The sequence below is a fragment of the Brachycentrus maculatus genome, unplaced genomic scaffold, assembly GCF_059751285.1.
Source record: "Brachycentrus maculatus isolate JH-2025_06_01 unplaced genomic scaffold, ASM5975128v1 h1tg000061l, whole genome shotgun sequence".
In the NCBI taxonomy this organism is placed as follows: domain Eukaryota; kingdom Metazoa; phylum Arthropoda; class Insecta; order Trichoptera; family Brachycentridae; genus Brachycentrus; species Brachycentrus maculatus.
The window spans coordinates 1,187,501-1,201,301 of NW_028280815.1; the positions used below are offsets into that span (position 1 = coordinate 1,187,501).

The 13,801-nt window shown below is 32.7% G+C and overlaps 1 protein-coding gene across 1 annotated transcript in view; it reads right to left on the reverse strand.

The window, feature by feature from the left end:
- The window catches only part of LOC148311524 (uncharacterized), a 16,959-nt gene extending 15,676 nt beyond the window's left edge, over window positions 1-1,283 (reverse strand). The window contains exon 1 of the mRNA XM_088256534.1: window positions 1,233-1,283. The gene's annotated coding sequence lies outside the window, so the exon portion shown is untranslated. The remainder of the gene's footprint in view (window positions 1-1,232) is intronic.
- Between the last annotated feature and the right edge of the window lie 12,518 nt (window positions 1,284-13,801).

Here is a 13,801-nt window from a genome sequence, read left to right on the forward strand (position 1 = left end):
AGACTCTATAAATATGATAATGCAGGTTTTTTTTTTTTTTATTTATTGGCAAAGCACCCAATTTTGGGTGATACCTGCCATACTAGTGATTTTACTTAATAATAATATAATAATAAAACCCTTATCCGCACCCCAATGGTGCATAGGGCACTGTGTCATATAAACGCAGTGTTATATTGATCGTTTACACATGAAGGAAAGGTGATCAGCCCTCCGCTTCAGGTACCAGTCCATGGTAATATTGACTAAATATTACAGTGAAAAAATCACTTATATTTTATTTTACCCCCCTTGGGAATCGAACCCGGGACCTCCAGAACGGTAGCCGAGCTTGCTGACCATTACACTACGGAGGCGGACGGCGGATTTTACTTAAACAATATTTTTTTTTTTTATTGATTTTATTTGGGGTCACACGCTTTTGCCATACTTTTTTATACGTTTAATGATGGCACCGTTAACATTTTTTGAGTTGATTGACAATAGGTGTTGGACATTCAGCGGGAAGGACAAACCCTCCGACCGAATGTCCTGAATGAACTCGAGGTTAGGGAGTAAGGGGCAGTTGAAAAATATGTGGTCAGCAGTCTCATCCTCCTGATAATGCAGGTTGATCAAAGTTAGCCCATAGGGCCAGCCTGGCATGCAATAAGTGACATCTATCATCAACTTTATGATATAAAAAAATCTTCAAAATAAAGCTGTGAGAATAGTGTTAAAGAAAAATAGATTTAAGAATGTAGAAAAAAATGAGAGAAGAACTTAACTGGTTCAATCAATCAAACCCTTATGGTGCATAGGGCACTGCATCACATATATGCAGTGTTATCTCGATCGTTAACATATGAAGGAAAGGTGATCAGCCCTCCGTTTCAGGTACCAGTCCAGGGTAATACTGAATAAATATTAGAGTGAAAAAAATCTCTTATATTTATTTGACCCCCCCTGGGAATCGAACCCGGGACTTCCAGAACGGTAGCCGGAGGCGGGCAACTGGTTACCTACTCAACTGATTACCTATAAAAAAAGCACTGATTTTTTTAGTCAACTAAAAAAAACTAGCTAACTAACCATTACGCCGCTTCCCAGCAGGGCTAGGCAGAGAGAATAGAACGCCACACCACTCTGTCTTTGCAAACATTCTTCGCCTCTTCCACGTTCATGCATCTCCTCGTACATACCCGCCGATTGTTTCGACTCTTAACCTGACCGCTTTCAAGTATTTGGCATACCTGATTGTGCCAAGTTTTTCTCGCTCTTCCTCTGCTCCTTTTTCCAATTACATTCGCATAAATTTGTTTTACCGTTCTTTCCTCACCCATTCGTTCTACATGTCCAAACCATCTCAACACACCTTTCTTAATTTTATCAATAATGCTATTAAGTCTACTAAACTGTATTGTATTGTTAAATACACACAAAAATAAAATTTGTGACAACTGTTTCGCCTTTTTCAAAGAAATAACGTTCGTTTATTTTAATAAGAAATATATTATGTAATACATGTTTTAAACAATTAATATTTTACAATACACAAAGATATTGTGGAAATTATCGATTTACTCACTTTTTTTCAATGTAAGATATGTTCAAACAAAGAACCGGACTGCTAATTTAAGCTAGAACATGTATAATGATTACTGGGCAAAACTGCGGTCAATCAATCACAATTCTCTTATCTGGTTCTACCCAGCGAACGAGCATAACAATAAAATATTAAACTAGAAATATATATGTTTGCGAATACACCGACAAATGTAATACACGCCATTGTAAAAAAATTATTTCGCGACATCATCCAGATCATTTTATAAAAATAGATATGCATTCAATATTCAAATTGTGTAAACAAAGATAACTAAAAATACATTTTTGACATTTGCCTCCGAAAATGATTGCCATTATAAATTTAAAAGCAAGTTGGCCAACAGCATAATAATTATAACTAAAAAAAATGCATTAAGTGCCAGTACCTATTTAAAGTTTTTTTTTATACCTATTTACATATTTTTCAAGCTTTGGCGGCATTCAAGACGAAACTTTTAAATGTATATACAGAGTAGAAAAAGAATTACACAGAAAAACAACAATCTAATCAAATTAAAATTGAAGTTGTTTTTTCAATATTCCCCATTTACATTTTCTTTCCATTCAGTTCTAAAAAAATGTAAAATACGGGTCTCACTGTATAAATGGGAATAACTAAATTAATATAATCGCGGAACAGGAATATAAAACACGTTTACATGTGAGGTCTTCTATTTTTTTTGAACGGTGTATGTTTTAAAATAATATTAATACAAATTTTGGATAATTTATGCAGAATCATTTTCGTAAAATACCACCTCAATATTATTTATTGATTTGGTATAAACTTTGTGGAATAACATAATGGATAAAATATAAAAACAAAACACTTGTACAAGACCACATTTGAGTTTATTAATGTAAACACCAGTTTCGAGAACTATACATGTTTTCATCAACTGGTGAATATACAAACTCTTTTGGAGTATTTTAACAAGTTACTTCGTACAATCAAAGGTTTATACATAATTTGTAAACTTTGTGATATCAGTAAATCCAATAATAATGGAAACAAAAGAATTAATTTCAAAAAAATAAATGCAAGAAATCAAACTGTATGGCTTGGTTGGGTAAGAGGATATATTTAGCAGATGCTAAAAAGCTAAAGAAGCAACTTTGGAAAAGACAACACTGGAGTATAATCCATGATGTTAAATATTTGGAATAGTCGACATATTCATATAGAAGCAGAACAAAATTACGAAAATTTTCTTCCCAAGTATATTATTGTGTAAATTTTCATTAAAAGAATCATAATTTATATTGGAAGCTAAACTGGCAGTGCACAACGGAGTCCTGGTTCCAACTCTAATGTATGGAAGTGAAACATGGAGTTGGCAAACGAAGGATGAAAGTAGACAGAATGCAGTCGAAATGCGATCTCTCAGAAGAATGTGCAACAAAACGATGTATGATAGATGTGCGAATAGTGAAATAAGGAAGGAATGCAAAGCTGAGATAAGCATTATCGATAAAATTAAGAAAGGTGTGTTGAGATGGTTTGGACATGTAGAACGAATGAGTCAGGAAAGAACGGTAAAACAAATTTATGAGGCGAATGTTAGTGGGAAAAGAAGCAGAGGAAGACCGAGACATGGCACGATCAGGTATGCCAAATACTTGAATGTGGTCAGGTTAGGAGTCGTAACAATCAGCGGGTATGTATGAGGAGATGCATGAACGTGGAAGAGGCGAAGAATGTTTGCAAGGACAGAGTGGTGTGGCGCTCTATTCTCTCTGCCTACCACTTCGGTGAAGCGGCGTGATGGTTAGTTAGTTAGTTATAATTTATAATGAAAAGATATTTAATTTGCTGCCCGTAACCATTAAGACATCCAGTAGTGATCATGTCTTTGAACAGTGTCCGTCGATGGTTGCTTCTCGTTGGAAGGGACAAGGTAGAAAGTGAATTAATTAAAGTCCAGGTGTAATTATTTTATTGTAAAACATTTATACTCTAAATTGTTATTGTATCTATTGTATGTAACATATATAATCTAATAATAATAAAAAACAAATCAAATAAATAAATAAAATGTATTCACATGTTAGTATTTCGGCTCAACACAGGCCATGCCTAAAGAGCCGTAGTACATATAGTAAAAAAATAGATGTTTATTTGAAATAAATAAATAAAAATTAATAAAAAAAAAAAAAAATTGGATTGACCTAAAATTCTATAGGTCATAGAGCATTTCGAGAATACCTCTTCCGTTTTAAAATTAGACAAAACTCTGTTCGTGAATGTGATGAGACTTCATCACAAGAGGGAGATCTATCAATTGTTTTACATAAATACCTCTTTTATTATTTTTGGTGCTCTGAGAAACAACCATATTAGTTTTTGACCACACTCCTACTATACCATATAATATTATCATTGTGGTTTGGCTTTTTAAACCAACAAAAAACATACTTTTTGTTTTCTTAGAAATTTAGACTTTGTTCTTTGAAAAAAATATTTGACAACAAATCAATTATTCAAATAAAATTATTGCCAAACTTAATCTGCAAAAAAATGTTTATGATAGACCATTTATGACGTTCATTTACTAATAAAATTCAAATAACATTACTACTGAAAATAATAATGTGTTATTCACGTTAAACACAACATTTTTTTTCTGTGGGGCTCAATTATATCAAGTGACGCAGTTCAATACAGTAAACCCCCCTACAACGCTGTTCGCCTTCGTAGTGTAATGGTCAGCACGCTCGGTTACCGTTCTGGAGGTCCCGGGTTCGATTCCCAGGGGGGGTAAAAAAATAAATAAATATAAGTGATTTTTTCACTGTAATACTTATTCAATATTACCCTGGACTGGTACCTGAAGCGGAGGGCTGATCACCTTTCCTTCATGTGTTAACGATCAAGATAACACTGCGTTTATATGACACAGTGCCCTATGCACCATTGGGTGCGGATACGGGTCTTTATTATTATTATTATAACGCTGAGATAGGTACCGTGTTATGGGAGTGGACATTATAGGGAAGTTAATATTTAAAAATTGTATTTCAATGTCAAATGACTCATTACAGTAATTTTCGCTATTTAAAATGTAAAAACACAATTTAAAACATTCACCCCCCTATAATATATCCCTAAGATAAAGGAGAACCTATCACTCACTTCTTTCAACAACGTCATTTATAAAAAATTGTCAATTTTCATTTGTGCATGTTTTCCGAATGGCCAGAAAATGTACTTTATCCCAGCAAAAGCGGCATATTTTTAACTTAATATTTACCTGCTACAGGGCAGAAAGTGTTGTTTTTGTATTTTGAAAAAAAGGGATTGTTGAATTATTTTTTTAAATATACTAAATATCTTTCAAATGGAGAAAAAGCATTCAGGTTTTACCTAAAAAGATCTGTTGCACAGTAAAAAGTTCAATAAGTGGCTTCATATTTATTTTTTAATACATTTCACTATATTTTTAAACTTTAAAAACGATCTCCTGAAAAATCAACGTTTTCGGATATATGACGTTGTTGAAAGGAGTAAGTCAACATTGTAGGGTAGTTTACTGTTACAAGGCTTGAATCACTAGAATTTCACTAGAGACATCTATTGGTGAGATGAAAGAAGCTTCATCTGTATGTGAGATCCGAACCCTGGATTATAATCACATACATGAGAATCACTAGAAATCATCGTTTTCATTTTATTATTTTAGCTTATTATTTGACCAGTTAATTGGAGTGTAGCTGAATGCGCTTTCGAAAGAAGCCTTCCAAAAATGTTGCCAGTCATGGATTCAACGTTGGGATAAGTGCACCACTAGCCAAGGACTGTACTTTGAAGGAGATAAATTCCATTTCCATGTAAACTTATTATTTTCTTTGTAATAAAAATATTCGCCGTATTTTTTGATAGAGACCAGACCTCGTATTTAAATATGTAAAAAATGAATGAATTATGACTGATTATAAATGGGTGACATTAATCTTCTTAATTGTGAGCTATTTTTGGTGAATGTCATATTAACATATCGCTCACTCCTTTCAACAACGTCTCATATAAAAAAAACTTGATTTTTCAGGAGATCACTTTTAAAGCTTAAGAATATAGTAAAATGTATTAAAAATAAATATCACTTATTGAACTTTTTACTGTGCAACAGATCTTTTCAGGTAAAACCTGAATAATTTTTCTCCATTTGAAAGATATTTGGTATATTTAAAAAAAATAATTAAAAAATACCTTTTTTTTTAAATACAAAAACAGCACTTTCTGCCCTGTAGTGGGTAAATATTAAGTTAATAGTATGCCGCTTTTGCTGGGATAAAGTAGATTTTCTTGGCATTCCGAAAACGTGCACAACTGAAAATTGACGATTTTTGATATTTGATGTTGTTGAAAGGAGTGAGCGATATGTAAAAAATCTATGAATTATGACTGATCATAAACGTATTACATTGATCGTCTTACAATACAGCCATTGGCATTTTACAATACCCCAACCTAACCCAACCTAATCTAACCTAACCTAACACAAATCAGCGACATACCTTGAAGGATCGGTGTAAATTATCTCCAATTTACACAAGCTGCGGGTATGTAACCCAGAGTCCCATTACTGTCATTCTCCTTATCCCACCTAGTAACTATTCCTCCTCCATTTCCTTTCTCATACATCAATAATGTCATCATGTAAGTGACAATCAATTCTATGCGGTGCCCTATGCACCATTTTCGTGTGAATAAGAGCCAAAGAAAGAGGATAGACTACTTGGTCTGCAAAACTTTCATATTCCTTCTTATAAAAATTTTATGTATGAATATGACTTCTTCTTACCTTTATACGCACCCAATGGTGCATAGGATACTACACCGTATTGACGGTAACATCTTGATCGTTACTTACATGAGGGCCAAGCAATCAATTGTGCGCTTCAAGTACCAGTCCAGGGTAATACTGAATAAATATATTAAGGTACAATGTAACAAGTCCCGTGGTCTAGGGTTAGCTAAACACTGGCAATGTTTTTTGCTGGTTGAATGCTTATTCTTCTTCTTCTTTTTTTTAGAGATCTGTTTGTGCCCGTGCCTGTCGCTCTCGGGATGTTGACTCCCAGCTGTCTTTCCATCTTTTCGGAGGTCTGCCTGGGGGTCTGCGTCCTTCAGGGTTGCCTTGGAGGGCGATACGTGGAAGTCTGTCTTCTGACATTCTGTTAATATGTTCATTCCAGTATCGCCTTCGTTGTCGTCCCCACCTCACGATACCCTCCGTCTTACACATGGAATACAATATCTTAAAATAAATAAAACATTTTTAAAATATCACAATTACTTTATTGCAACATTCCTTACTCGCTACATGATAAAATTGAAATGCATTGGTGTTATCAATATGAACCATTTTAGTGCAGAGATTTTTTCTTCTATGTATATTACTATGTGTGTGTGTGTGTGTGTGTGTGTGTATGTGTGTGTGTGTATGTGTGTGTGTGTATATATATATATATATATATATATATATATATATATATATATATATATATATATATATATATATATATATATATATATATATATATATATATATATATATATATATATATATATATATATATATATATATATATATATATATATATATATATATATATATATATATATATATATATATATATATATATATATATATATATATATATATATATATATATATATATATATATATATATATATATATATATATATATATATATATATATATATATACATATATATATTTCTACTCCATCAGTAAATATATCGTAGTCGTACAGGAGAAAGTGACCAACTAACTAAACGTAAAATGTTCAGGAGGGCTATTTAAGTCACTTTTGCATGAAAATAAATCAATGCATTAGTCATTTTTAGCAAGTCAATATATTATACTTCCAAGTTTAAAATCGCTTTGGGATTTTTTCAAGGCAATATTAAAGTAGTAAGATATCAAATAGTCAATAATCACGCTTTTGTAAAAATGTACTTGGCCACTTTCTCCTGTATGACTACGATATATATAAAATTGTACTGTATTTTATAATATTCATTGTATTTTATATAATGTATATGCTGCATAAACCATAGAGGCTTGCACACTTCATCTCAAGGTTTGGAATAAACAAATTTAAAACAACTAATATAGCTATTTTCAACAATTTTGTTTAGTTTTTCTAGCTATTTTCTAAGTTAAGTCTACATTAGGTATTTTGATCCCGTTTGTGTTGTCTGCCTACATCATCTATCGCTAATACGATGTTTACTGAGCACATTTTCTTGCAATATCACAGCAATTTATTGCCTAAATCATTGGGAAGACAAAATGTATACATTACATTTACCTCACATACTAATATAAGAGTTTCTGCTTAGTAAAAAGCTTCTTTACATCTCACCAATAGATGTCTCTAGTGAAGTTCTAGTGATTCAAGAACAAGGTTTCTAAATTGGTTCATATATCGCTCACTCCTTTCAAGAACGTCATAAATCAAAAAACTTGATTTTTCAGGAGAACGTTTTTAAAGTTCAAACATAAAATACAATGTTTTAAAAATAAATATCAAGCCACTTATTTAACTTTTTGCTATGCAACAGATCTTTTTAGGTAAAACCTGAATATTTTTTATCCATTTGAAAAATATTTTGTACATTTAAAAAAATAATTAAACAATACCTTTTCTTCAAAATGCAAAAATAACACTTTCTGCCCTGTAGCGGGTAAATATTAAGTTAAAAATATGCCAGTTTTGCTGGGATTTAGTACATTTTCTGGGCATTACGAAAACATGCACAACTCAAAATTGACGATTTTTGATTTATGACGTTCTTGAAAGGAGTGAGCGATATATAGAACTTCCAAGAATTTGAGTAGTGTGGTTGTCAATAATGGGTAGAATTGGTGAATGTTACACGTGTGTAAAGTGATCACTTAAACCAGCCTATGATGGTCGTCAGCCCCGTAAATGCCCAGACTTCCATATTCTTCTTCATCTTTGATGAGATGTCAAAAAATAACATTACATTTATATTAAATACGTAGAAAGGAGAGTGAATTCCGGAAACAAAGTCAATGGCGCACTGAATCTCAATTTAAAATATAATAGATACAGGCCCAGAACTTTTGTATTCCTCCGTAATATACATATATGTATTACGTACATAATAAAACCCTTATCCGCACCCCAATGGTGCATAGGGCACTGCGTCATATAAACGCAGTGTAATCTTGATCGTTTACGCATGAAGGAAAGGTGATCTGCCCTCCGCTTCAGGTACCAGTCCAGGGTAATATTGAATAAATATGACAGTGAAAAAATCACTTATATTTATTTTACTCCCCTTGGGAATCGAACCCGGGACCTCCAGAACGGTAGCCGAGCGTGCTGACCATTACACTACTGAGGCGGACACACTTATGTATTATATGAAAGTGTTATGATATAAAGTTATTCAATTTCAGCGATGGAAATAAATGTTTGTGAATAAAAACGGGAATAAATGTTTCTAATTTATTATTAGATTAAAACCAATATTTTTAGCTTTTCCACTTTTTTTATTTGACCAGCGACCGGGTTTCGTCGTTACCGACATCATCAGACTGGTGAGAGGCTATACAAATTGTTATGTTATATATAAAAGAAGGCAGGAGTTGATAACCATTCTTTTATATATAACCTTCTTTTATATATAACATAACAATTTGTATAGCCTCTCAACCCGGTCGCTGGTCAAATAAAAAAAGTGGAAAAGATAAAAATATTGGTTTAAATCTAATAATAAATTAAAAATGCAATTCCATCACGAAGTGTCAGTGGATAATATAAATCTATAAATGTTTCTGTGTGTGGCGTGCTTTGGAGTATATGTGCATGTCGCATGTCGTAACGTGTTTTCTCCGCCAGTCCAGTAGTGTGCTTTTTTCTCGTTTTCAGGTAATTATATGAGTTAACATTATAAACTCGTTACATTTCTACTTCAACTATGGTCAATAAAAGCAACATTTAGGAATATTATAATTTTTTCCTTTTTTGAACCGCATGTTCATATGGTGTACAAAATACATATCGCTCACTCCTTTCAAGAACCTTATATATCAAAACTCGTAAATTTTCAGCTGTGCGTGTTTTCGGAATGCCCAGAAAATGTACTATATCCCAGCGAAAGAGGTGTATTTTTAACTTAATATTTACCCGCTACAGGGCAGAAAGTGTTGTTTTTGCATTTTTACGAAAAGGTATGTTTTAATTATTATTTTTAATATCTACAAATAGAGAAAGAATCTTCAGGTTTTACCTAAAGAGATCTGTTGCACAGTAAAAAGTTCAATAAGTTCTTAGAGACTAGAAGGAATGTGTATTTGATTACGCATTTTTATCGATTGTTGCGCGGTATGATCGATAATCCTGAAATTATCCGGAGCATTGGTCTGTATGTTCCCGATAGTTACCTGAGACAGCGTCGGCATAGATTGTTTCACATTCCTATACACAGAACCAACCTGCCGATGGTTATGCCTGTAGGAAGAGCTACCGCTATGTTGAACAATATCACATTGGATATTGATTTGTTCCATGTGTCCGAAGGAGGATTCTTCTACACTTTTAAGTCTTCTTGCTTACTTTTAATATATACGTCTTGAATATTGTTTGTTATGTATATATTATTTTTTTTGTTGAATAAATTGAATTGAATTGAATTGATATTGATTTTTAATACATTGTGTTATATTTTTAAACTTTAAAAACGTTTTCCTGAAAAATCAAGTTTTTTTATTTATGACGTTCTTGAAAGGAGTGAGCAATATCACCGGAATGCGTGGGAGTTTTTAGCATCGTAAGGAAAGGGTAAATCTATTGAAATTTTTGATATCTTTTGTATTCTTTCCAGTGCCATTTATTACATAAAATAAATATATACCCACACACAGGCCATGCCTTTGTGTTAATAAAATTATTTTTGTATTAATAAAGTAGATTTTATTTTGTACTTGTCTTCTTCATCTTCAAACCCTTATCCGCACCCCAATGGTGCATAGGGCACTGCATCATACAAACACAGTGTTATCTTGATCATTAACACATGAAGGAAAGGTGATCAGCCCTCCGCTACAGGTACCAGTCCAGAGTGAATAAACATTAGAGTGAAAAAATCACTTATATTTATTTGAACCCGGGACCTCCAAAATGGTAGCCGAGCGTGCTGATCATTACACTACGGAGGTGGATTTGTACTTGTAATTATATTATATTGTGAAATGCAAGAAAAATTAATATGAAATAAAAAAAAACTAAACTGGCAGTACACAATGGAGTCGTGGTAACAACCTTTATGTATGGAAGTGAAAAATGGAGTTGGCAAAAGAAGGATGAGAGTAGACTGAATGCAGTCAAAATGCGATCCCTCTGTGCGGTAAAACCATTTGCGACAGATGTTCTAATGTTGAAATAAAGAATGAATGCAAGGCTGAGATAAGCATTATAGATAAAATTTATAAAGGTGTGTTGAGATGGTTTTAGACATGTGGAACGAATGAGTGGAGAAAGAACGGTAAAAAAATATGAGCAGAGAAAGACTGAGGAAAATTCGTCATGACAATGTATTTAAAATACTTGAAAGTGTGTAGTCAGAATAATCAACGGGTATGTATGAGGAGATGCTTGAACATGGAAGAGGCGAAGATTGTTTGCAAAGTCAGATTGGTGTGGCGTTCTATTCTCTCTGCCTACCCCCGCGAAAGGCGGGATTATAGTTAAATTGTTTTTAATTTTTTTTTATTATTTTACTATTGAATTTCAAATTACTACGTTATCAATTTTAACCGGATCCACACGGCTCGCATAAACGTATGTGTTTTAACAAGACATGCCCCATACGCGGCTGACATAAGCGTTTGTGTTTTCACTTTGCTCCAAGTTTCGATCCTCAGTTCAACTTGGAGGGATTTTTTCATGGTGTGGAACTTTGGATAAAATAATACGTTAATCCTCGGCTTTATGACATCTGTTGAAATATCTGACTAATAATTTGTAACATCACAAGGATAAATAAAACAACAGATCCCTGATTTTTCTTGCGGTCGGTAATTAGTCCGCGCCATAATCATGCCCTATATCTGTCTCACTCTCGACGCTACGCATCGCCAGTGGGTAAGAGTGACACACGATGCATGCTTTGATTTATTTATGTTACGATCTAATTTGTTTATATTACGATATATTTCAAGAATAATGTGACACACGTGTATTATAGAGTACCAAAAAGGCACAATGAATCCCATTGAACGTTTTTGTTTAGGAAAATAAATCGTTTCATAACTAAATACATGATAAAAGTAATCATTTAAAAAACGGCGAAATACAGCCGCGCACGAGCGTCTCTTAGGAACAAAGTTAACGCGTTTAAAAGGTTAAATAACTTCACATCTTAGTGACGATTTAAAGTAATTTGTACTTTTATCACAAGTATAGCTTCCATTTGTATAATATTTGAAGCGCAAAATATTTTAAATATATTTTTTTACTCCATCTTAATACATATAACACAATTAAAAAATTATTGGCTCTATATAATGCCTATCATGTATGTATGTATTAACTAATTTTTTTTTATTAATATCTCAACATAGGTGAAAAAGAATATGGAAGTCTGGGTATCTACAGGGTCCTAGGCTCCCGTCATAGGCTGGTTCAAGTGATCAATCTGACTCGTGTAACATTCACCATTCTACCCATGATTGCAACCTTACTACTCAAATTTCGGTTAGTTCAATGTTTAATGTTAAAATGACACATTATTTTTTGACATCTCATCAAAGATGAAGAAGAATATGGAAGTCTGGGCATTTACGGGGCTGACGACTGTCATAGGCTGGTTTAAGTGATCACTTTACACAGGTGTAACATTCACCAATTCTACCCATTATTGACAACCACACTATTCAATTTCTTGGTAGTTCCATATATATGAACCAATTTAGAAACCCCGTAAATGCCCAGACTTCCATAATCTTCTTCATCTTTGATGAGATTCAAAAAATAATATGAAAATGACTCCTGTAATTGGAGATAATCCCGATTTTGTGAACAAGTATTTGGACACACTCAAAATGTTAAAATGACACCTTCTTTCGTATGCTAGTTCTTCAATACCATCTATGGTTAGACTTACTAAGTTTTTTATTTATTTCTTCGTCCATATTCTTCTTCATCTATGTTGAGGTATCAATAAAAAGTCTTGATTTAAACAACTCCTTATATCCAGAATATTTTAACAAAACTTTTTAGATACATATTATAATACTGTCCAAAGAAGGGTAAAATACATTGACTAAAAAAAAAAAAATGTTTTTTTTAACATACTTAAAAGTAATCATTCAATTTTTCTAGCAATTTTCTATAAAATTTCTACTGCGAACAATATCTTTATAATATCACAAGTTTGAAAAAAATACATGAATAAATATTAAAACTTCTTTAAAATTATAAAATTATAATAAAACAGTGGAACCTTAATGAATTGTTGGGTAATATATCCAAAATTAAACACGGTTATTGGATTGAATTCTACTTTTATTTACATATACATATATGATAATTCGTCCGCCTCCGTAGTGTAATGGTCAGCACGCTCGGCTACCGTTCTGGAGGTCCCGGGTTCGATTCCCAGAAGGGGTCAAATAAATATAAGTGATTTTTTCACTCTAATATTTATTCGATATTACCCTGGACTGGTACCTGAAGCTGAAGGCTGATCACCTTTCCTTCATGTGTTACCGATCAAGATAACACTGTGTTTATAATGCAGTGCCCTATGCACCATTGGGGTGCGAAAAAGGGTTTGAAAATGAATGAAAATATGATAATATGTGACGCGTTTCCTCTTATTAAGACATTATCAAACAATCAAACACTCAGCATTGTTTGATAATGTCTTAATAAGACAAAACGCGTCACATGTTATCATATATATGTAAATAAAATTAGAATTCGATCTAATAATCGTGTATAATTTTGGATATACACATCGCTCACTCCTTTCAAGAACGTCATAAATCAAAAATCGTCAATTTTGAGTTGTGCATGTTTTCGGAATGCTTAGAAAATGTACTATATCCCAGCAAAAGAGGCATATTTTTAACTTAATATTTACCCGCTACAGGGCAGAAAGTGTTGTTTTTGCATTTTGAAGATAACGTTTTGTTTAATTAATTTTTTTAAA